Source organism: Equus caballus, chromosome X (assembly GCF_041296265.1).
Source record: "Equus caballus isolate H_3958 breed thoroughbred chromosome X, TB-T2T, whole genome shotgun sequence".
Taxonomy (NCBI): domain Eukaryota; kingdom Metazoa; phylum Chordata; class Mammalia; order Perissodactyla; family Equidae; genus Equus; species Equus caballus.
This window is the reverse complement of record NC_091715.1, coordinates 5,149,750-5,174,763: the sequence shown is the minus strand read 5'-3', so window position 1 is coordinate 5,174,763 and position 25,014 is coordinate 5,149,750.

Here is a 25,014-nt window from a genome sequence, read left to right as displayed (position 1 = left end):
TCTGAAACCACAGTGATTTCATTTATGTTTAGGGCTGCATTTGGGGCATGGATTTTCCTGAAAAAAAAAAAAGAGAGTGATGCCATCTTTTATATAACTCTTAGGCTTGCCTCTACTCAGGTTAGTTTTCCCAATTGCTCCTTAACAAATAAAATATATTTATGTAAAGAAAACACAGGGAAAACAATGACAAAATCTGGACTGCTTTCTGGATGCATAAATTTATGAAATGTGCACTATAATTCCTTAATAATTGTGGATAATATTTTAGTAACCTCTGCTATGAGCTTTGCACAAAGTTAATACTCACTAAATAATTGTTGGATCCATGAACAACTTTCCTGCTGACACTCATATATGACTGTGCCTCTGTCACTGAGGATATGTCTTAACCCATACTGCATCTTCAGAAATGCCACAGATAGCTGGTGGATACATACAGACATTATAGACAGATAGATACGTAAATAAGTAGATACGTGATAGATTGATAGATACATACATACATAGATGATTGATAGATATATAGGAATGAAGTAAATGAGCATTTATTTACTGAACACTGCTAAATCTCAAAGCCTCCATGTATAATCTATTTTTCAGTTGTCCAGATGAAGAAATTGAAGCTCACAGAAGTTAAACTAGGATCACACAGCTAGACAGGAGGCGAGTCATGTCCCTAAGCCTTCACTCTGCTTGACTCATAAGCCTGTTTCCTACAAGAGTGGGGTTACAAGTTATCAGAGTCTTATAGGTATACTTAGTGGAGGTAGTTTAGGAGTGCGGATTCCTTCTATATTAAAATTGCTACCACAATACACACACACACACACGCACACACACGTATGATACATAGCAGGAGGGGCATATAATGAGAACAATGACACATACATAATTGTGAGTATCATATATATTATGTGTGTGTGTTTGTATGTACATATATATATATAGGAAAAAAGTAAATACATATATTATATATATATATATATATATACTTTTTTTTTTGCAAAGAATTCCTTCATTCCACATAAAGTCGATATCAGATACCCTCAAAATTCAAGAGTAATCAGGAATAGAAAAGGTCTTTACCTGGACTAGCACAGAAAGAACCTTCTTCCAAAATTTTAATAGGCTGCAGAATGGCATTTTAGATTTTTAAAAAATAAATATACATTTATTTTGAATTTATATTTTCAGGACAGGCTCAAAAGAAGCCCTAATGTGCACATATTGTGCAGGCAAGGGATACAGAGTGACTGGTTTGGAGTTCCGGGTACCCGGGCACTTGCCCCACTTCATCCCTGACGAATTTAAATCAGGTGCTTCCCAGGTTGGGGGAGCCTCATGACCTTGCCCAAACATCCCTCTCTTTGTGCCCATCCTCGTCTGGCTGGGACAGGCCTCTTCAACTTGCCATTACACCTCAAAGCCCAGCCCACAGGCATGTGGTGGAGGTGACTTTTTCTGATGTTTTCTCAAGCAATTACCTTTCTGTGCCAAGATAGGAATGTTCTTTGGCTACTTTCCCAGACTTTTCAAGGAGTTACTTCTGTGTATGCATATGGTGGTTAACAAGTATGGTAAGAATAAATACAACATGCTCTTTCATGAGTTTGCACAGTCTACGTACATTGTTCTGATCAACCAGCTTTAGCTGCTACTTTAAAAGGTAACCTAATTTGTTCTTTCAATTGGCCTTTCATTTAGGGAGATGTGGTTTTGAGCATTTGCAATTAGCCCTAAATTTCATGTCAGTTCCTTGTATAAGAGAAAGCAATTTCTTGGCCAAAGGGCAACTCTCCTAAGACATTCTAAGCCTTATTATGGTTAGTGTTCTTATTATTTGTCTCTCAGTCCCATAGAAATGCAAACTCTTCATGAAGGTACAGAGGTCATCCCTTAGGGTCAAATGTCTGGGTCACATTAAACTGATGTTTTCCAACATTACTGGAGATCTGAGGAGCTATGAAGGAAACTAACCACATGGCACTTACTATTATTGTTTAAGAAACAAACCTATTTTTTTCTCTTCATGATAAAAACTTGTATGTTCAAAAGCACACAGACATATATATCTTCTGACAAGCTCTTTGCCTCCATGCTTTAGTATGTTTTGATGTTAAAAGCTCTAATATCCATTAAGAATGCATCGTCAGAGCGCTGTGAATCCACTCCTTAAACTTCTTCTTCAGATATAACAACTACGGTTTTCTCTTGCTGCTGCTCATAACACCCCCACCCAGTAAGAGAGGCATGTGGCAGGAAGAGCTGGAGCTGGAAAGAGAGGAGAAACTTAAAATGGGATGACACCATGAACAGCCCTGCAACATATTTGTTGGAATGATGGGAAAATACATTCGACCTATAAAGTGTTTCCTCTAATCTAAAAGGAAAGGTACTCTATGTCCTCCATCTTCCTTATCTAGACCTCCTCTTCCACCTTCCAACAGGGCATATTCCCTAGTAGCAGCAGGTAGCTCGAGTACGTAACTTTGCACACATGCATAGCAGGTCTCCTTAAGTTCTGTACCACGTGTTTTTGTACAGATGCTAAAAGGAATATAACAGAGCTATGGAAATGCAGTGAGAGAAAAGTCTGAACTTCAGGGTCCGAACAGCAGTGGAGACTGATAATTCTCAGAGATGATTATATTGACCTGAAATAACAAAGGGACACATATAATGATCATGATGGGTCTCGGATAAACATAGATCCCAGAAAAGGGTTTGACAACACAGAGGAGTAGACTGATAAAAGAGGATGGTACTGTCGCTTCTCTCCCACCTTTTTCTTCCACTGATATTTACCAAAGGCCTGCTCTGCGCTGGATACAGGGTTAAGAACTGAAATGCAGCAGTGACCAAACCAGCCCTCATACAGCTTAGTGTATGGCACATCATAAGTAGAATAGTCCCCACCTCAAACCTCACTGAGACCTTCCTAAATTCCTTAATAAAAGTAAATTCTCAAATGTGAACACAAGAATCACACTGTTTTTGCTGTCCGTAAGCCGTGTGCAGACATGCACATGTACGCTCATTAGAAACTGTGTTTTACTGTGCTCACCCAATACCTATTCTACAGTCCAAAGGATAGGATAACTCTAGAGATCACTAAGGAGAAATTCTACACCAGGAGGATCCAGCTGACAGCTGCTGCTGAGATGCAGATGGCAAGAAGGCGACCTAAAGGAGGTGCCCACCAGGCTTCCCTCCTCTTTGAAGAAGCAAACGTGAAGTCAGCCTCTCACGATCCAAGAGGATATTTGTCTCCCCATGTCTGTCATTGTGCTCACTGAGTAACCTAACCTTCCTTTTTCTGTATTTACAGAAACTCGCCTTGCTACTGGATAAGTGCCTTTTCTAAGTTTCTACTATCAAATAACACAAGCTTTTGGTACAGAAGAGACAGTCAATAAATAAGAATTGTGGATGAATTAAATATTTAGATATATGTATACCTCGTTTGAATTAAGATTGTGACCAAATCAAAACAATTTAAAGGCCCAATTGTAACAGCTTATGAAGCCTGTTGGAAAAGGGCCAGCGATTTAGATTCTCAGGCATTGTGTCCAGTCAGTTGTGCGCTGGTGATAAGAGGTAACCAGGGATGGTGTTCTCAGCCGTCTACCTGTAGTCATGCATTCAATGAAGAGCCAGGCCACAGATCTTCCAGTCAACACTCTGATCAATCCCAGCAATATCTTTCTCTTCTGGCTCTGAAGCTTAGTGAAGACAGCATTCATCAAATGATGGCTTTACTTTCACAGCATCATAGAATTTTAGCTCTGAAAGTGATGTTGTGGATCATCTTCTCAAGCTAATTATTTTATAGATGAAAAGAATGAGGACCCAGAAGATAAACGAAATCCTCAGTTTTTATATTCCTTTAGTGGTGAAGCAAAAAGTAAAGCAAGCGTGTATGTCTTCAGGTGCCTGATTCTTTTTCTGCTAAATTTTGGATCATCTTCAGCTTTTATTTGTTTTCATTTGAATTCAATTCATGGGCTTTTAAATTTTTTTCTTAGTCTAGGCTTATGAACATATTATATTCCCACCTAGGTTTGAAGCAAGTTGACAGTAAACTTTATGCATTACAGATCTGTGAAATAAATACACTATTTGCAAAGTCAACATTAAGGTTGCTACGGTAACTAAAATAAGCCAAAAATGTGATTTGGCCTCAACTAAATAAGACAACTAAGTGATTTGGTCATTCTTTTCCATTTAACTAGTGTTGTTGACACACAACATACATGCTTAAGAGCTAAAAATATTTAAAAACATGGGCTTAGCTAATCTTTGCTACATCTGCCCTCTTCCTCATCAAGTTTCTGAAAATGATGAAGTACTTCTTTTGTCCTCTAAATGGAGGAACATTCCACAAAAATAGTGGATGGGATGATGCTCCAAAACACCCTCAAATCCTGCCCATTTCCAACCTAACTCCATAGCATTCGACAGTATCTATTAAGAATTGCACCTCTCCGTAGCAAAACTAACTGCATTGCAATACTCTCGCATGCCACTGGGAAAAAATAGGGCCCTTGCATGCATGGAGTGAGTTCTGCCCACTTTAAGTAGACATTCACATAATGCATACCTTTTTTAAGGAATTTTTTTTTTTTTTAAGATTGGCCATCTGAGCTAACATCAATTGCCAATTTTTTTTTTTATTTCTTCTTCTTCTCCCCAAAGCCCCCAGTACATAGTTATATATTCTAGTTATAGGTCCTTCTGGTTGTGCTATGTGGGATGCGGCCTCAGCACGGCTGGATGAGCAGTGCTAGGTCCGTAGCCAGGATGTGAACCGGCAAAATTCCGAAGCGGAGCATAGTTAACCACTAGGCCACGGAGCTGGCTCCTGCATACATTTTTAAATGGTGCCATTTTTCTAGCTCTTGCAGGTATTACTGTTGAAGAATATTAAGTTCTGTGCACAGGGAATACCATGAAAGTTCCCAGGAAGAGGGTACTTTTTTTAAAGCAAAAACATATTTCTGCAAAAATTATAATTTCCTGTCTTTAGAAAAAACTTCATCTTCCTTTTTAAAAAATAATGCCATAAGAACGGGACATTCCATAGGGCCAGCATTACGTTCCTGTATGAGTATGTCGCCCTCTGCTAGGCTGTTAGAAAACAGAGAGAAACTATTTCTCTAGAAGTCTATTCAGTTTCTCCATACAGGCCTTGTTCTCTGTCTTCGCATCTGCTCAGATCACCCCCTTTAAGGGAAAAGCAAAACCCAAAAGACTGACGCCACACTGCTTCTTCAAGCTGTGATGCAAGTTTTCTGCATTTTCGTTCTGTGCCTATTGCTTCTCTATCCACACCTTCCCTCTTCAGGCGCCTGCAATGTAATTTCTCTCTCTCATCTCCTGACACCGTGTTCCTGGAGTTAGGAGTTGCCTCCTTTGCTGAAATCCAGTTGCCTGTTATTGCCCATCACTGCAGACCCCTCGTCCACATTGAACTCCGCTGGCATCCACTCCCACTCTCTCCTGGCACCGACCCATTGGTCATATCACACCACTGCTGACCCCGCATCATGCCCCCATCCCCTCGCTGTCTTTCACTTTCGGCAACCTACTCCTTAATGCTGAGCTTATCCAAGGTTCCAGTTTGGTATTCTCTCTAGTTCCCTATATTCATCCTTTTCAGAAATAAATCCCCTCTCTTCTTCCATCGCAACCTCCTGATATCAAATCCCATCTAAATATCTGCAGACCTCATCCCTCATCTGTGCTCTGTTCTTATATTCTTGGTGCCAACAGCCTGCTCGATTATTTCTTTATCATCTTGAGCTCATTGATTATCTTTATCACATTGAACCATGCTTTCCCCCAAGATGTGTTTCTTCTTTCCAACTTTCTTGCAGGTCACACCACAATTCTGCTACATTGCTAGAAAACAGAATGCATGCCTATCTTTGACGGTTCTGTTTCCTTTAACTTCTGTTAGCACAAAGTTGCTGCATGCCTATTAATATAAGGCAATACGCAAGATTCTTTTGGAATACTCTTTTGGTGTGTTCCTTCCTCTGTTGATCTAAACAGCCGATCCTTTTCACCTTAGTCTATATGTTGTTGCTCCACCTCAACCACTCACAGAAAGCTTTAAACAGCACTTGCTTCATTTCTTCTTATGTGAAGCCCCATGCCCCTGCCTGTCTTTCAAGTCCTTTAATAATTTCCCCATAATCCTCTTGATGTACCCTCCATTCTAATTACAGCTTTCTCCCAATTATAACACAAATCCTTCATTTTTATTGTGTGTGTGTGTGTGGGGGGGGTGTTGCTTCATTGATATCTTCTTTCTTATAAAGTTGGTCTTTGATGTAAAGGGATTTCCTGCCTAACATGCTTGTCCTCATAACACCTGCCCTTAAAAATCTCTCTCCCTCCAGAAGTTATGTAAATATTCCAAAGCCCCCTTTTAAGTTCTACCATCATAGGGGAGTCTTCGTGGATTATGAGTGACCTCCTCTGCTCCTATTGCATTCCTATGGCTCTCCCCATCACACTGCTTGCCTCCCCGATATCCACCCTCTCCTTCTTCTTTATTATCAGAACATATGTTGAGGATGACAGAGTACCCAATGAAAATATTCATTATCCCAGATTCCCTTGCCCCTAGGGGTAGCCATGGGAAAAAGAAGGTAGACTCGCTGCTGCATGCTTTTGCTCCTGAGTCTTTCCATTTCTTCCCACCAACACCTTAGACCTAAGCTTGGAGCTGCAGGAGCCATCATGCAAGAATTCCAAATTCAGAGAAGTAAAATTCCCAGGGTCCAAGTCCTCAAGTCATTGATCTGCAAAGCAGTCCTGGGCTACCAATATACAGAGTTCTTGTTATGTGAGAAAAAAAATTAAATAAAGCCTACTCCTTTACATCATTACGGCTTCATTCTGCTGTCACTCACAGCTGGTATACTACACATTCTGGTGCTGCAAAACGATTGTGCATTGTTACCAATTTCACGCATTTTTTATATTGTATCCCCAATTGTATTATAAGGACGTATCAAAAGTAAGAAGAAACTAAATAAACCTAATTTTTCTAGACTCAAGTGGCTATTTTCTTTAGACTCATTTTCATCCATCAACTCTAGAGCTTGTTTTTCTAAATGTGTTAGCTCTCCAACATCTAAGAGTTCAGAAGCTAATGAATGACTTCTATGAATAATGAGAGTCATTAAATTAAGCATCTCCCTTAGGCTAACTATAGAAATGGCAAACTTTGGCCACATTATGTGGAAAAATTGCCGATTTAACCATTATATATCACTATCAAACACTGAAGCTTAAATATTCTGGACATTTTTGGCAATACAGTTAAGCTTACTCATTTCAATCCATCTTGCATTATGTTCTTTTCCTGGAGGACATGGTTCTGTGCCCTCTCTCACTCTACCTTTAGACAAGGAACCATGCTCACTGGGTGTCAAATTAGAGCAAGTATCATATTAGGTGCAGGCTCCAACCTAATTGTTTGTGGATGAGATTGTTGTTTCCTAGACAGGCTGTGACATAACCCCTTTCTTCTCAATGCAGCTTCCTAAGGAGAGTGTCACAGCAAATGAGATAGCAACAGAGAGTTTTAGGAAGCTCGCCATCGGCAAACTCAGGATAGAACAGAAGGAGGGCCTCAGGGCTCTTTGCTCTTATCATGTACAATGGTTTCCTCTCAACAGTCAGGAATTGCTGAGTGTAACAGACGAATACTTGGGGAGGGATGAAAGACATCCCTATAGGGCCTCAAACCTCTGAAATGTAATCCTTTTGTCATCTTTCCAAGGAGAGCTCTTTGATGGTGAGTGTCATCAGTCCTCTTTAAATGGAACCTTTAATCCATCTAGCTCAGCCCGTGGAATCTGCCTGTTTACTGATCCCTGTGTGATAAGGGCCATCAAAAAAAGAGTACTGTTCATGCAGGACCTTATGAGGAAGCATGGCTTGGCCACACACCTGTCACCAGGAGTCTCTGCTAGGATGGTACCTGCTGAGCAGTGGGCTCCTGGCTCAACGGGGGCAGCAGCCCATGTCAGGCCTCAGTCAATGGCTTCATAACCATCCAGGCAACTTTTTAGGCTCAACAGGAGAAAGCCAATAAATGAGAGAATAAGGTCATGCATTCACCTACTGGACTCTGAAAACAAGAGAAACTCACACACACACACAAACACACACACAACAATGAGAAACGTTCTGGTCTCTGCCTCTGAATACCATCAGCCTAGTTTTAAATGACACAGTTAGAATTATCATTAGCCACAGAGCCTGTACAATGTAAATAACGTCAATTGCATTGTATATATTTACCTTTTTCAAATAAGGTTAAACTTGATTAAAACTGCCCAGGATAATAATGTAAAAAATGAAGAAAGATATCTGTGTTCAAATCATCAGGTTCTATTTGCAGAAAGAGGGGTGAAAACTTAAAACCCAAGTTATGACTCACAATTATAAATGAAAAATAAAAATAACAAAAATGTAGAGTTCCTAATTAATATTGGATTAATTAACTAGGTAGTAATTAAGTAGCTATTACTCATCCTGACAAATAATTTAGTAGCCCCACAATTCCCCAGCGCTCCAATGGGCTGTAACAAATCGCATGGTGCACAGGTGGCTGTGCATGGCAGAGACAAATCCCCAACACAAGCAGCGAGATTCCTTTCGTCCCCTCATGGAGAGTTCCCACCTGGGGACATCAGAGCCACAGTTTGCTTTGTTCTTAAAGTGTAAGGCACTGAAACTCTGATTAACAGAGGTCCTTTCATGTTTTCATAATGCATCCCATTTGGTCTTTGGTCCTGTCTAAACCTGCCTGAGACTCAGTTTTTCAGCTTCCACAAGGGACTTCTAGAGTGCTTAGGGGGCTAATGTCCAATAGCCATTTTCATAGCAGATATTCAAATATTAAATGACAAACTTCCTCCACTATGCACACACCATGTATGAACTCTAGGTCATTTAAAAAAATTGAGTATATTTACAAGACATAAATAAATGTGGGGTCTATACATTTAAGCAGGAGATTAAAGTCGATCTTTTTCTCAGACTACGTTAGCTACATCAGTCCTTATTTAATTCAAATTTGGTTTCCAGTGATTCTACTGTTCTCTAAGTATTTTTTGATGGCTGCCATACTTTGGGTGGTCAACTTTCTTGTCAAACAGACATCCTTTGTAAATGTTAATGATAGCCATACCTCAATATTGAGGGAAGACAGGAAAGCATGGAAGCTTGATACAAGACCTCCTAGTCTAGCATTTGGATTGTTGAGTTCTCTACAGAAAACAAATTAAAAAGAAAACCCCAAACTTCAGAAGACAAAACACCAGACTTCACAAGTATTTCAAGCAGTTGAGAAGCCTGTCTCTTTGAGGATGTATACCACTTGGAGAAGGAGGGAGGAGGATGAAGGAGACGGGGAGGGGGAAAGGGATATTATTCACAGCCCGTCTTCCTCCTTAACTGCCTTAGAGCTAATTCATTTAAGAAATACAAAATTTCACAACATATTGCACAAAGTTCTCTCTAGATTCCTTTTTCTATTTCCAGCTTAATAGCATGAGCATCATTTTTAAACCTTCACATAAATCTTGAAAGACTTGATGTGGTTTCCCATAATTGCCAAAGTTTCATCAATTTTGTCTTAATCTTCTAAATAATTCTTTAAGATATTTTACTTTTCCCTAATCCATTATTTTGCCTTAAACATAAATTATTTTTTAAAACTTTGTTTTAAAACTAGCCACTTATGTACCTCTAATTCATTTTTTTCTGCATGAAATAGAATTTTAAGATATTAGAAATCCCATTATTTCTTTCAAAAGTTTACTTTTATAAAATGATATTTAACCTGGGAAATTCTGGGAGGAGCAAAGACTTCTGGGAACAATTACTACAAGGGCTTTTAAAAGTCTCAAGTTCTAAGACATGATCCTTAATCTGAGATGTATTTGAATTTTGCCCCAAATTTTAGTAACAGAATCTCTACATGCCCATAAAACTTCCCATCAAAGACACTGCATTTCCTGGCCTCCCTTGCAAATGGATGTGGCTGTGTGGTTAAGTTCTGGCCAAGGAGCAGCAGCAGTGTTACTTCTGGATAGCAGCCCTTGAGGGTTAGAAGGAATGGGCTCCCTCCCTCTTTCTCCTGCCATTCTGCTTTCTGGAATGTGTATGTGAAAGTTAGAGCTCCAGCAGCCATCTTAGTGCATGAGGCATGATGGAGTGGTGGGCAGAAGGAAGCCTGTGTCTTTGATGACTCTGTTAGGCAACCATATCATCCTCATACGGCCTCCACCAGCCTTTATGTGAGTTAAGAGGAATTTTTATTTTTTCAAGCTGCTACTACTTGTGTCTAACTATTACATAATGCTAAATGATACAGAAGCGTGGGGACTCAAACATGGGTCCACCCAGGAGGTTTCTCAGAAAAATCGAGCCCTGTTCTCATGACCCCTTCAGGCATGGATCACTCCTCCTGGTGTTCATAGCTTGAAGAACGCAGGACTCCATGCCTTTTCTGTGCTGGGCATAGGAATCTTCTGTGGGATTCTCTAAGGTTCTATGCATTCTGCTATTTCCCTTGGGATTTGTCAATGAAGCAGGGTTCCTATCTTTAAGATTTCCTGAAAAGGGGTGTGGTAAGGTTGCCAGGTAAATTATAGGACTCTCAGTTAAATTTGAATTTCAGATAAACACTGGGAAAGAAACTGTTGATTTGTCACATGGGCTTCCAGCTTCCATCAGCTGCCAAAACATGGTGGTTGCTGGAATAAAAATGAAGCAGGAAGCAGGAAAACTATAAAATAAGACCAATAACCCCACAAACAAGGCATTTGGGGGCTATTGAGTGTAAAGGCAAACAGTCCTTTGCAGCCCAACCTACCTTGAGGACGACCTCTGTATTGGAGGCTTAAAGAGAACTAAAGGTTCCCAGTGCTGATGTTGGATCGTTGACCACATAAATTAAAGTCTGTAGATTCTATTGCAGAGAAAGGGATGGGCAATATATTTTGTAAGTAATTTTTTCCTGTAAAAATGGATGAGCATGCTTTAAAAATACACAAAGTTTGGGGCCAGCCAGTGGCACAGTGGTTAAGTTTGTGTGCTCCACTTCGTCGGCCTGGGGTTCGCGGGTTTGGATCCTGGGGGCAGACTTAATGCTGTGATGGCATCCCCCATACAAAACAGAGGAAGACTGGCACAGATATTAGCTCATCGACAATCTTCCACAGGCAAAAAGAGGAAGATTGGCAACAGAGGTTAACTCAGTGCCAATCTTCGTCACAAAAAAATAGAGAAAATACACACGATTTAAAAGGCTTCTGTTTTCGATAAAGTTTACACATATAGAAAGCCTCAGTCATTCTCCTATGATGCTGAATAAACTAGGATGGCCAAAGATGTTTGTCTTTTTTCTTTTTTTAAATTGCAGCATAAATTGTCTTCTAAAGATCAAATGTTTTAATATGCTTTCCCAGGTACCTAATTTAATTACAAGAAAAACATGGTATTTACATGTTTCCATTTGTACATTGCAGGGATATTTTCATCTTAAAAACTTGAAGTAACTTTATTTGGAAAAGAATCTAGCCATTTACCTCAGTGAAATGGAACAAAAATGGTTTTGAGCAGTGGCTCAGAAAGAGGAGGGATGCTCAAGCTCCTTCTAAATCGCCTCGTATTAATCAAGAATTCACATGTCATGACGTGGTTGCCTTCTATCAGTTTGCTCTCCCCAAGAACAGCAGCTGGTGAATGTTTGTAGAGCTGGTGCGAAGTTTCTTATGTTACCCACACATTTAAACAGCAACAGATCTGACTTGCAGATTCCTCTCCATTTGACTCCAAAGTCACAGACAGTATCATTTTGTTCTCACTCAAATAGCCCCTGGCACAGCAGTCCTTATATGTACTTCTTATTTTAGGAAATTAAATTCCCATAATTTCATCAGATGAAAATGATTTCCTCCCTACTGCATTCTTAGTCGAGTAAAACCTCACCATAGATGCTTTTGTTGTTCCGGTTGTTGGGGGTAAAACCAAAGTATCAGAAATTGTAAAAACATGCAATGCACAATTGTCAGAAATACAAGGATGTACAGTCAGGAATAGGAATAAGAACTTTCCCCTAAAGTTTCATTGGTATCTAATGGATGCTTTTAAAGTTGATGGCCTCTTGACTGTGATTGTTATAATCCAATTAATACAATTCTTCATTACTCACCCAAAACCAAAGACAGATTTGAAAACAAAACAAAGAGGGAACATCCATAAAAGACACTTCTGATGACCTACAAAGGTTTGTGCCAAAACTAACATCACTCACATGCTGAATTCTCTACTTGAAACATATTCTGGCAGAATCTCCCGTGCTAGTGCTCATAAAAATGAATAGCAACACTTTTCAAGATTCTTAAATCTCAGAAATGCCTTTTATTGAGTGTGACCATGCTGCCTTATTAGATAGAGGCTGGTTTATATTACAGACACTCGGGGCCTTTGGTGTTGAAGTTCCTTCGCTGAACCAAATTCTTCTAGTCTGTCCATGGGAAGAAGTTATTCCTTATCATTTTACCAAATCCTTTAGTTCACCTCAGTGTTATATAGTAGATTACCTGTGTGCTGTTGCCTTTGATGACTTCTGACAGTGGTAAAAAGTTATATTCTCAAATGATTGCTTATGTGCAAGGTACCTCTCAAAAGGATGGTGAAAGAAAGGAATTGTTTTCGCCAAATCTGCTCTGTTCCTGGGTTCAGTTATTCAACGAGTATTTCTCTGAGAGAAAAATATACTTGAAGTTTTCTCCAAATAATCATCTCAAAAATTATCTGAATCAATTCTGTTCATGAGTTAGGATAGTAAGAATTTCAGGTAACAAGAATTTGGGTATTTAAATACAACTTATGTACTCTGTTTAGCTCATATATATTTGTTATACTCATTGTGATGTCCTCCAATTCTTCCATTAAACTTTGCATACGTATCGACCAGGGCAGACATCAGAATGTAATGCACAGTGTGAAGCAGATAATGTCACAGCTCATTCTTTTTCAACAAACTGTTTAACTCTGGTTATTTATACTGAGTCTACTCAGCATTCTTTTATTCAGTTATATACAAGTAAAGATGGCTTAGGAAGGAAAGATTTAAGTTTTGTTATGTAGAAGCTCTAGTTAACCCCACAAAACAATGCAAATTGAGTCCTAAGGATTGAACTCAGAGTTCAGAAGATGAAGGAAAGTATGATGGGAAGGAACGAGGAATGGGGGTAGGAGGCTCTGCAGGGTGGGCTTCAGAGGAGGGGCCCTCAGAGATTTGGTGAAGCCAAAATGCACACCGGTGTCAGAGCTTGGACTGGGCTGGGTAGATGAGCTGAGGACCATGGTTAGCCGGATCATGGTTAGCTAAGCCCAGATGGTGCAACTGACTGACTCACAGCAAACGGTCTCAGTTTCACGCCCAGGCTGTTTACTTGCTGGTTCTGACCAGTTTTCAGAGAAGCTGTTGTCCTACACATACCGTCCCTTCTTCAGGGTCCTGACTCTTGCTATCTTGCAATTACTCCATCACCCCCTTTCCTCAGCTCAATGTTCCATAGATTCTCATTTCCACTAATCCCAGGATGTATCAAAGAACATAAATTATAAAGAAGGGACACTGAATGGAAAGGAAGCAAAGAGGAGAGAGAAAAAAGCACAGGAAAAGACAGAGAAGGAAGGGTAGGAGGAGGAAGGAAGGTTTTTCAAGTATTCGAGAAGTATTGCATGTGCTCATATTTCCCATGGACAGACTAGAAGAATTTGGTTCAGCGAAGGAACTTCAACACCAAAGGCCCCGAGTGTCTGTAATATAAACCAGCCTCTATCTAATAAGGCAGCATGGTCACACTCAATAACTCACACTCATATTGTGGGGCAGGGGAGAGAGAATGGACTCAAAATTTAAAAGCAGGGGCTGGCCTGGTGGCATAGTAGTTAAGTTTGCATGCTCCGCTTCAGTGGCCCTGGGTTTGCGGGTTCAGATCCTGGGAGCAGACCTACACACAGCTCATCAAGCCACGCTGTGGTGGCATACCATATACAAAGTAGAGGAAGACTGGCACAGATGTTAGCTCAGTGACAATTTTCCTCAAGCAAAAAGAGCAAGATTGGCAACATATATTAGCTTAGGGCTAATCTTCCTCACCAAAACAAAATTTAAAAATAATAAAAAAATTTAAAAGCAAAGAAATACGATGGAAAGTGCTCACCATTCAGGGTCTGGAAATCCCACATTCACTTCCCTAGCACATCAAAATTCCCACCTTTTCAAAAAAGTACATGTGCATGCACAAGACTCACACCCCCAGGTGATAGAACTTTTCAGAAATTTCTTTAGGAACCCCCAAGCTATAAAACTTTCCAGAAATTCCTTTGGGATCCATAGAAGAGACAAGTTCTAGATCTTAAAAGTAAACATATTTCATTTGCAAGCAGATTTAAACAAGGGAGAGGAGGTGATGCTGTGAGCACCCACCCATTTTGCCTCCTGAACTTTACTGCTGCAAAACTAGATTGCCAGATGCTAGTACCTGAATTTCCTTGCCTGGGGGCTCGCTCTTGAAGTCAGAGCCCACTTTATCTGTCTGAACCTGCTGAGGAACTGACAATCCAGAAGCAGCTCTCAGTGAGTGGCAGAGTGGAGTCTGGTATAAATGCTCCAGCTCCCTTTGCCCTCAGGTTGTGCTACCGCACAAAGGACATGATCTGCTCACTGCGAGACAGAAGCCAATTGTCAAGAGGCAAGATGGTGACGGAGAAAGGGCATTTTATCACAGCTTGTTAGCAAGGGTGAAGATGGCTGACTAATGTCTGAAAGAGCCATCTTAAGGGGGCACAGAATCTTGAAGCAGTTATATAGGCCAGTGGGTTATAGGAGAGGGGGTTAGGAATGTTGACCCTCTGGTGTTACAGACTGGGAGTCACTACACCAGATCTTTCAGTTGTCATCAATGATGGCTATCAGCATAGACTCTCTGTCCAGGGGTCATCACAGTCCTAAGGAACTCAATAGAATGATGTTATCATCTTATCACAGCTAGGAGGTACATGCACAAGCAGAGGTCATAAAATCTACAGAGCAGGTGGATCTCCTGGAGAGTGCATATCCAGCTGGGTTGGTTATCAGGGGTCATTTAAAGTTACTATATGGTTTCTTTTCTACAATATGGCTTCCCTTATGTCAACCTTGTGTTGAGCCAGTATCCGCAGGATAACTCTGTGGTATATTCCATTCTCCCTTCCAGAATTCCCAGTGGAGTTTAAGCTCCATTCACCCAAAGGGGTAACCTGCATAATAACAAATACCCTATTGGCTGCCCTCCTTCCGTTGTCTCAGCTCCCACTCCCCTACCACTGCTCCCCTGGACCGCCCTCCTGAACTACTTGCACAGGAATCCTTGTCTCAGGCGTTGCTTCTGGGGGATCACAAACTCAAAGAGGAAGTCACTCTAAAGAAGATAATGTATGCATTTGAAAAGAAGGGGATTTCTTTCAGAAAACAAAAGGTATATGACAATGCAGATCTGGGAATCTGAGAATAAAGATTTCTTTGTTAGCTAAGATTTTTTAGTAGAATATATGACTTAAAGTTCTGATGATTATGGAGGGAATGATTTTCTCATTATCAAAATGTGTGTGTGTGTGTGTGTTTCCCCAACAAGATCCACAATGATACACAGATAGAAGCCTGTATTAGTAAATAAGAATTAAAAGTGACACAGCCAGGAAAGAGTAGAAAGCTCTGTAGAGAGCACAGAAGTCAGATCCTTGGAGACAGAGAGGCAACTTTACTTTTTCTTCTCATTACTTTCGAAACCGGAAAAAAGGAGGGAGGAAATAAAAAGGACAATGGCTGGTTTTCTAGGAGGTGACAGAGAATAAAGGCTTTTGTTTCTTTAGGGACTGAATTAAGCCCATGAAGACTGAAAAATGTATTTGGTGGAAGGGTGCAAGTGCTGCAAATCGGAAATAGAAGATGGAGAAAAATACTGTCAGAGATGAAATGCACCAGACAATGAAAATGTTTACATTCAGGCCGTTGCAAAGGGAAGAGCACCCAGCTGTGAGGATCAGAGTGTCTCCTCAAGGCTCTTCTAGGGAGGGGTAAACAAGTTCCAGAGGGGCTGATGAACAGCTAGGGTTGGTTTGCAAGCACAAGTCTCAATCAATTAGCTGAACTGGAAATATTTCTCTATAGTTAGTTAGTTCCCAGGGACAAATTGTTCTCATCTCAGCTAATCACTCATGAGATAAAGAATGGAAAGTTGGAGGGTCTGTGTCTGCACTTGTCAACAGGTTCAGGCCATAGTGGAAAGGTCAGTGTGTATCCTTGTCACAGGCAAACAAGGGAGTCATCCACAGTCTTACGGGTGTCATGAGAAAGCCTGGACAGTAAATCTCATGCACGTTATATGAGGAAGGCTGGTTCTTTGAGGTAAGCCATGTTCTAGGACACAAACCAAGAGTTGAACTCTGAGGGTATCTAGTTCAAAGGATTCCAAGAGATCAGTTGATGAAAAGTTTTCAATAAAGCAGCACCACTGCATAATTCTTGAAAGCCAAGATGCCAAAGCTCTTGGCGATGCTGTCCACAGTCTTCGTTAAGGGCATGCACGACCTGAGCATTGTACGAGACTATCTTGGTGGCCAGAGAATGGCTTGTCCAGGAAAAATCCAAGCCCATGCATGGTCTGCTGCAGGGATGAATCCTTCAAAGTTTCTATCAAGTTTCTGGCTTTAGCTCACAGAACTTCTCCAGATCCTGGGAGAAAAGGTCACCTACAATGCAATATCGAGTCCCAATAAAGACCTTGACAGTCAAGTTTTAGTTCTCAGTGACTCAAAGTCAGGCAGAGGGGAGGAAAAAAATGGAAATGTTAGCTTAGCGGGCTGTAGCCAGATACTGAAGGAAACTGGAAGGATTGAAGATTTGGTTATGGTTGACATTTGTGTGAGGTAACAGGACAGGTTTAAAGGAAGGGGTATACCTCAACTGCTGTGTTTCTGACTCCAGAAATCTGGTAAAAAGATTTTAGTTTACTGAGAAAGGGAATAGAGGAAGGGGTAGCGGGTGGCAGATGAGATTACTACTTCACATGGAGAGAACAAACAGAAGTAACATGAACTAGACCATTTGAGGCTTTTTCCCAGGAGATCTGCCTGACACACAGGTTCCATCAGCATACAGGTGGGAGGTAGCTGAAGTCACTCATGGGAGTAGACGAGATTATTTGCAGAGAGTATCTGGTGTGAGAACAGGGGCCTCAGAGGAGCCAAACACTGAAGGTGCCAATTTAGGAAACAGACTAAGAAAGGAGAATAGAAGTGGGTAGTGAGGACCAGAAGGAGGTGCGATAAGATCAAGACTACCAAGGATACGACATAAGGAGCCACTCGGAATATTCTCAGGTTGCAGATAGAAGTGGCTTTGCAATGGGTCGAGGAGTAAATGATTACAGGCTAGTAATCATTGAGCCAAAACACTATGGTAAACACCTCACGTAGATCAAATCATTTAACTAAGAGATACCATCATCCCTATTTTAGTAAACAAAGAAGCTGGAGTAGAGCTGTTCTCGACAAACTACACGCCCAATAGGCACCAAACCCATAGGTCTGTGCGACACTGAAAACCATGTGTTTAAGCACCACCACACACTGTCGTTTGTAAGAAACGAAAAATAGAGGTAGTAGACGCTTAAATTGCTTTCTAGAAGCTTGGCAGAGAGGGGAATGATAATAATAGCTAGAACTTATTGGATGTGTGCATGGGTAGACACAGTTCTACCTGCTTACAACTGTCCACTAATTTAATCTTCACAACCACCCAATGAGATAGATGCCATCATCTTCAGGAAGAGTGAGCTGAGTCAGAAGAGAACCTACAAGGTAGAGGATGTATGTTTGACTTTTGTTAAATTGGTAGTGACTTAGGGATGTCATTAGAGAAAAGAGCAGAGAATGGATTAGAAGCATAGGGAGAGCTGGCAAATTTGATACAATGGCTGTACATGATAAGAAGCAACAATTCAAATCAAGAAATTCAAGAATGCAAGCCTGGGAGAAAACATCTGAGGAAGGATTAAAGGGGAAAAGTACAGAATTCTTAATGTTCTAGGAGATTACTATAGATTATCTTTACTGACAACCTCCACATGGAGAAGGGAAAGAAGAAGCCCAAGGAAGCACAAGTGGACTTGACTGGAATGAAGAACAAGAAAATAAATGAAACAATGCAACCTGAAGACTGGTCGGAAGGAAGTTAGTCTGATTCCCTAATTCCTTGGGATCCTACAACCCCAGGGAGAGGTTCACACTATCCTGAGTTAGGGAGATTCTTTGGGATTACCCAGATGGGCCCAGTGTAATCACAAGGGTCCTTTTAGAGGAAGGCAGGAAGGTCAGAGTCAGAGGAGGAGATGAGAGGAAGGAAGCAGAGGCCAGAATAATGCGGAGCCATAAGCCAAGGAATGCAAGTAGCCTTTAGAAGCTGGAAAAGACAAGAAAACAGATTCAGCTCTGGAGCCTCCAGAAGTAAGAGCCCTTCTGACACATTGATTTTAGCCAGAATATTCTGGGGATGCAGAGGATGGGAAAGTCTGCCTTCAACGTCAGTATAACCCTGCAAACCACTCTCCCTCCTCCTCACGTCGTTGGCAGAGGTCTGATTCTTTTGCCCCAGGTGAGCTGGGCTGAGATTTGTCTTGCTAGCATTTTTAGTTTATACATTTGAAGAACTAATGTTTTTCAGAGTAGTCATTTTATGGATATGTAAAAATTTGTTCCCAAGCAACGTCAGTCCTCGAACTCATGGTGACGAAATACTGTTAATTTCTTTTGATAGATATTTAACTGGCTCCAAAAAATAACTGCTGATTAACAGACCAATGTTATAGTTCACGTCGACATGTGGGAAAAGGTAGCTGGGTGGGCCATGGATTCCTTCCTTGACTTAGTCCTTTTGACAGTATTTTTGGTCACTCAGACGATGATATGGATGTTCCCAAGGACGCAAGGACATAATTTGGAAAGAAAAGTCGATGAGTTAGAAAAGAGAATCTGGATCTCGACAGTTTGGAATAAGCTGTTAAGACCAACATGATTTATTTTTAACGTGAGGGCACAAATATTATATCAATATTAACAGAAACTCAAAAAGAATAATAAAAAGGATAAAGAAGTCTACCCCAAATCTTGCAACCCAGTAATATTTTAAATATTTTTGACTTGATTTTCATAAATGTTATTTTACTCATAGATAGATATTATTTTAACATAATGGTGAAATATATGAAGTCTTGAATTTATAATTTTAAAAAAATTCATAAATATTAGATATGGGAAGGTAGTATGTAAAATTACTTTAAAAAGTTGCATAGCTAGAAGTTAAATATAAATCAAGAGTGTAATTATTGTCTCAAAAGCCAATGTAGTTCTGACTTCATTAAGAGAACTAAGAAAAATAAATGAATAAATAATAGCTCCAATCCACTTCATCTCTTTAGAGAACCCTGAGGGTGTTTGTTCTCAGTACTGAGCAGTCTGACATGGGTTTGTTCTTAGTACTGAGCAATCTGACATAAGCAATCAGTCTGGTGAGATGTTTCAAAGGGTGAACCTAACGATGAGAGCATGGAACCCTCCATTGGGAAAGAGAGCTGGGAAAATGGAGCAAAGAGCTAGAGTGGAGACACAATATTTGAGATAACAACCCTCAAATATCAGAAGTTGTTTCATTTAGAAAACTTTAAAAACCATTCAGTGTTGCTGGGAAGGACTGCCCAAGAAACAAGGCAGAGGCGCTTCAGAGAGATCTTTTGTTTCAGAGCAAGTAGGAATTTTAAATCTCTTCAAAGATGGTTGTCTCAGAAGGTGGCGAGTTCCTCATTCTTTAAAAAGTCTTTGCAGGGTTTTTGGTGAGAGTATCTATGAACTGAGTAGACGGTTGCATTGGAAAACCTAACCCCTTTTCCAATATCACATTCTATAATCTTTAGCCCCATGAGACCCAAATTTCCAAAAGTTGAATTTTTGTGTTGTTCTCCTTCCCCCTTCCCTCTACCCTCCCACTTTACTCTGTGAAACATGAGTATCATGGCTTAATGGAGCAAGAGAACCCGTGACTTTCCTCCTTCAGAAATTCCATAACTTGTTGCTATACCTCTTTGAAAGTATAGAAACTGGAGTATGTAACTCTACTTTTACAATGCAAACATCTCTCTCTCTTCCACAGCACATGGACATTTAATCAAGTGATGAAAAAGAGATGTATTAAAGGACAGTAGAATTTTGTTTCAAATTTTGGCAAAACACAAGAGTATTTCCCAACTAAATGAAGGGGAAAGCATTTGGCAAATCCAATATTTTCTGACTTTTATTTAAGACTTACTTTTCTATTCGACTTGGCTCTGCTGTAACCTATTGAAGCCAAGAACAATTAGAACACAAAGAGAGTTTTGAAAATATTTGAACTTAATTCACAAAGTTACAGGAAAGCGAACGTTATAGACTTAGAAGCCAAACTATGAGTAAGACCTAAAATATATACCATAAAATGATTCCCTTGAAATCTCCTGCTATAATGATGGCCATAAAAATTCCAAATTTCATGAAGCCAAATGCAATACTAGACACCTGACAAGAGGCACCCTGTTAAACACACCATGATTTTTATTTCTGTAATGTAGAGGTAGGAAATGTCAGCATTGAATATTTAGAACATTCAAAAATTAGTTTACTTCAAAAAACATTTAAATGGATATTTACCCAATCTGACAAATTTTTCTCTTTTTCCTTCATGCATTAATTGAAGATGTTCCCACCCGATAATGGCATAGGATAGCACAGAGCCAAATGGGCATTACTCAAGATACTCGGGTGGACATCCAAGAAACGGGAGAGGGGGAGATTAGAATCTAGGTAAATGGGGAGTAGTATCGTTGGCCTTTAAAAGAGCTGTTCCTTATGTCCTGAGGATCATATGACAGCAACCCAAGACATTAAACCACTACAGAGTGTGTCTCTAAGGTAAAGATGGAGACGGTTTTTGGCAAACACACTGACTTTTTTTTTTTTATTGAGTTGATAGGTTACAATCTTGTGTGATTTCAGTTGTACATTAATGTTTGTCATTCGTGTTGTAGGTGCACCACTTCACCCTTTGTGTCCACCCCCCACCCCACCTTTCCCCTGGTAGCCACTCTGTTCTCTTTGTCCACATTTTTAAACTCCTCATATGAGTGGAGTCATACAGAGATTATCCTTCTCTATCTGGCTTATTTCACTTAACATAATTCCCTCAAGGTCCATCCATGTTGTTGCAAATGGGATGATTTTGTTGTTTTGCAGCTGAGTAGTGTTCCATTGTATATATATACCACATCTTCTTTATCCATTCATCTGTTGATGGGCACTTACGTTGCTTCCATGTCTTGGCTATTGTAAATAATGCTGCAATGAACATTGGGGTGCATAGGACTTTTGGAATTGCTGACTTCAAGCTCTTTGGATAGATACCCAGTAGTGGAATGGCTGGATCGTATGGTAGTTCTATTTTTAATTTTTTGAGGGATCTCCATACTGCTTTCCATAGTGGCTGCACCAGTTTGCATTCCCACCAACAGTGTACAAGGGTTCCATTCTCTCCACAACCTCTCCAACATTTGTTACTATTAGATTTAGATATTTTTCTCATTCTAATGGGTGTAAGGTGATATCTCAGTGTAGTTTTGATTTGCATTTCCCTGATGATCAGCGACGATGAGCATCTTTTCATGTGCCTATTAGCCATCTGTATATCTTCTTTGGAGAAATGTCTGTTCATGTCTCCAGCCCATTTTTTGATCGGGTTGTTTGATTTTTTTGTTGTTGAGTTGTGAGAGTTCATTATATATTATGGATATTAAGCCTTTGTCAGATATATGACTTGCAAATATTTTTTCCCAGTTAGTGGGTTGTTTTTTTGTTTCAATCCTGTTTTCATTTGCCTTGAAGAAGCCCTTTAGTCTGATGACGTCCCATTTGTTTATTCTGTCGATTGTTTCCCTTCTCTGAGAAGACATGGTGTCCACAAAGGTCTTTTTAATACTGATGTCAAAGAGAAACACTGACTTTATCCACCAAATTCATCCACATCCTTCTAAGCAGGCACTGTGAAGACTTTACTTATTTAATAATGCTGCCCTTCCCTCAATCATTTTTGGATTCTCTCCTCTGTTACAGTGTCCTTGTATCTGAACTACATTTTTTAGAATATTATTGGTGGTGCATCTTTCATCTTTTATGGTAGTTTTGACTTTAAGATGCAGCCAACAATCATTCTGGGCAAAGAAAGGCTGGTAGATATGGTCAACTAAGGTGATAGTTAATTCAGTTTTCAATATAAAAAAATCATGAAATGTTTTCCTGAAATAACACTGAGAGCAACCACAAGATAGTTTCTGAAATTACAATTTGAATAAGTTCATAAACTCAGCCCAAACACCCCTGCAAATACCTATCAAAATCAGGAAACTGTTTCCTAACCACCAGTCTGAGAACTAATGCTGCTGAACAAGAAATTTTTACAAATCCATAAATGCTTCATGCTGAAAACCTAATTTTCTAAAATGGATTAATTTACTGAATGACTAGATTAGGATTTATTTGCTACTGTATTTGGCAGATACAGGCAGTCCTGTATCTCTTCTAAAGGCTTCAGAAGGGACAGAAATACATGATAGGCATAAGTTTTTAATCTTAAAAAGATAATTTTCAATTAAGATCTCAATCTGTTAAATTAATGAACTATCAATGGGATGAATGATGAATTTCAATCATTTTACTAGAGCTCTGACTCACTACAAGGATTGAATTATCTTTGTTCTCCATACAATTTCTCTGTAGCTCTCAGCACTTTTTTCCCCATAGCTCCCCATTCTGTGCTTTCCCTCTCCTACCTGCTACTTTGCCATCTCAACTTTATAAAAAACAAGCTTTTCTTTCCCACTTGCTTGAGGAGAGGGCTGTATCAGTCCCCTTCAAATGCTAAACACCTCATTACTCCCGTCACATGTTTGGCTTGCACTGAAACCTGTCTGGTCTTTCTGTGCATCTCCCACTTGTCAGCTATGGACCATTAACACATCACTCCAACAGTTACTTAGGGGCCTCCAGCTTCCCTGGGTCAGACACCTCCCAGGTGCTCCGCCTAGCAGTGAAAGTTGTCAGAGGAAGACATAAGAAAGAATCATTTTACGCCTTTTCCAGTTATCATCCAGTCAGCTCCACACTTAAGCAAGTGAGTGGATTAACCCTTGCCATCCTCATATTTTAGGAAGATTTAGTAAATGCCTCTTTGTGGAATTACACAATGAGTCTCAAAATTCTACTGAGGAAATCTTTATGATATATGGAAACTCCTCTGAGGGACCAGTTTTAAAACAATTGATCTAAAAATAGTATGTCTTGCTTTTCTTTCTATTTTCAGAATCTAACACAATCCGGGAACTCTGCTATAATCAAATGTGCTCTCTCTACTGAAAATTTTAATTAATTAAAGAAAGAAAGAAGGATGGATGGATGGATAGATCAATCAATGAAGACCTGGGTGGCTGTAGTTCTCTTCATTTGTTGTTGAGACTTGACATGAAGAACTGAGATTCTGCATTTTATTTGCAAGTTACTTTTTAAACTCACTTAATTTTATTAAAAATATATTTTTTTCCAAAAAAATTGCCTAGCTTGAGTTTAACTAGTTCAGTGAAGTTGTCAAAAATTGATTATCTCTAAGGCTAGTGGTCACCTCAACCTCCTACTGCAAACATGTTTTGAAATCTTAAGTGAACAAGAAAAGTTTTCTGAAGCAAATGTCTATCAATAATCAATAAATTCTAGACTTCAGGTTACAAGTCAATGATCTTTGGAACTACCAAAAAAAACTTGTAATGTTATAGAGAAGATGCCTGCTCTGTTAGCCAGACTTTCAACTTGTGATGATGAAATTCAGAATGAAGGTATATGTATCTTTAGTTTTTAACAACACTGTGTAACTATGTATTGACCTTCACCATGATGGTCTGACAAAATGTAGTTACCATCTCAAAGCACAAGTGTATGCATATTCCCTTTTCTTTTCAGGGTTTTCTAATAACTGCTGCTTAAAGCCCATAGCTACTGCTTTGGCTACAAATTTAAACCAAAGATGGATTTAAATTTGCTTTTAACTTTTTTTTCTGAGGTTTGCTGAGGAAGATTTGTCCTGAGCTAACACATCTGTTCCCAATCTTCCTCTCTTTTGTATGTGAGCCACCATCACAGCGTGGCTGCCGATGAGTGGTTGTAGGTCTGTGCCCAGGAACCTAACCCATTCTGCCGAAGTAGAAAGTGCCGAACTTAACCACTAGGCCACCAGGGCCGACCCAATTTCTTTTAATTCTAAGATAAATTTTAAAAAGTAAAAAAGAGAACAATGTGGGGCTTATAATGTTCTAGGATCACTCCTACCCTAATAATCACTAGTTCCGGCCAGTAAATATCTTTAAAGCAGGGCTCACATGTGATCAAGTTTTGAATCTTCCACAGTGCCCAGCACTCTCCTATACCTATAGTAGGAGCTCAAAAGTTCTTCATTCATTAGTACAGAAGTGAATCTTGTTCCTACCTCTGTTTTCAGATAGGACCATAAATAATTCATCCTGCCATCAGCTTCTGGATCAGCCTTACATTAACCTGCATTTGGCAAATACTATATAGAGAGTGTGATTTGAGTTACAATTCACAGTCTCTGACTTCATAGGTCTTTGAGATTAAAGATAAGGGCATTCTTTAAAAAAATGGATAACGTAATAAAGTGGTAGATGATAAATACCAATAAGCTGTGCAGATTATAGCATTGTAGAGCTAAAGAATTCAGAGCTATGGGCATAATGTCGGAAACAAAGGCTTGATTGGTAGTAGGACAAACCATCCCAAGGA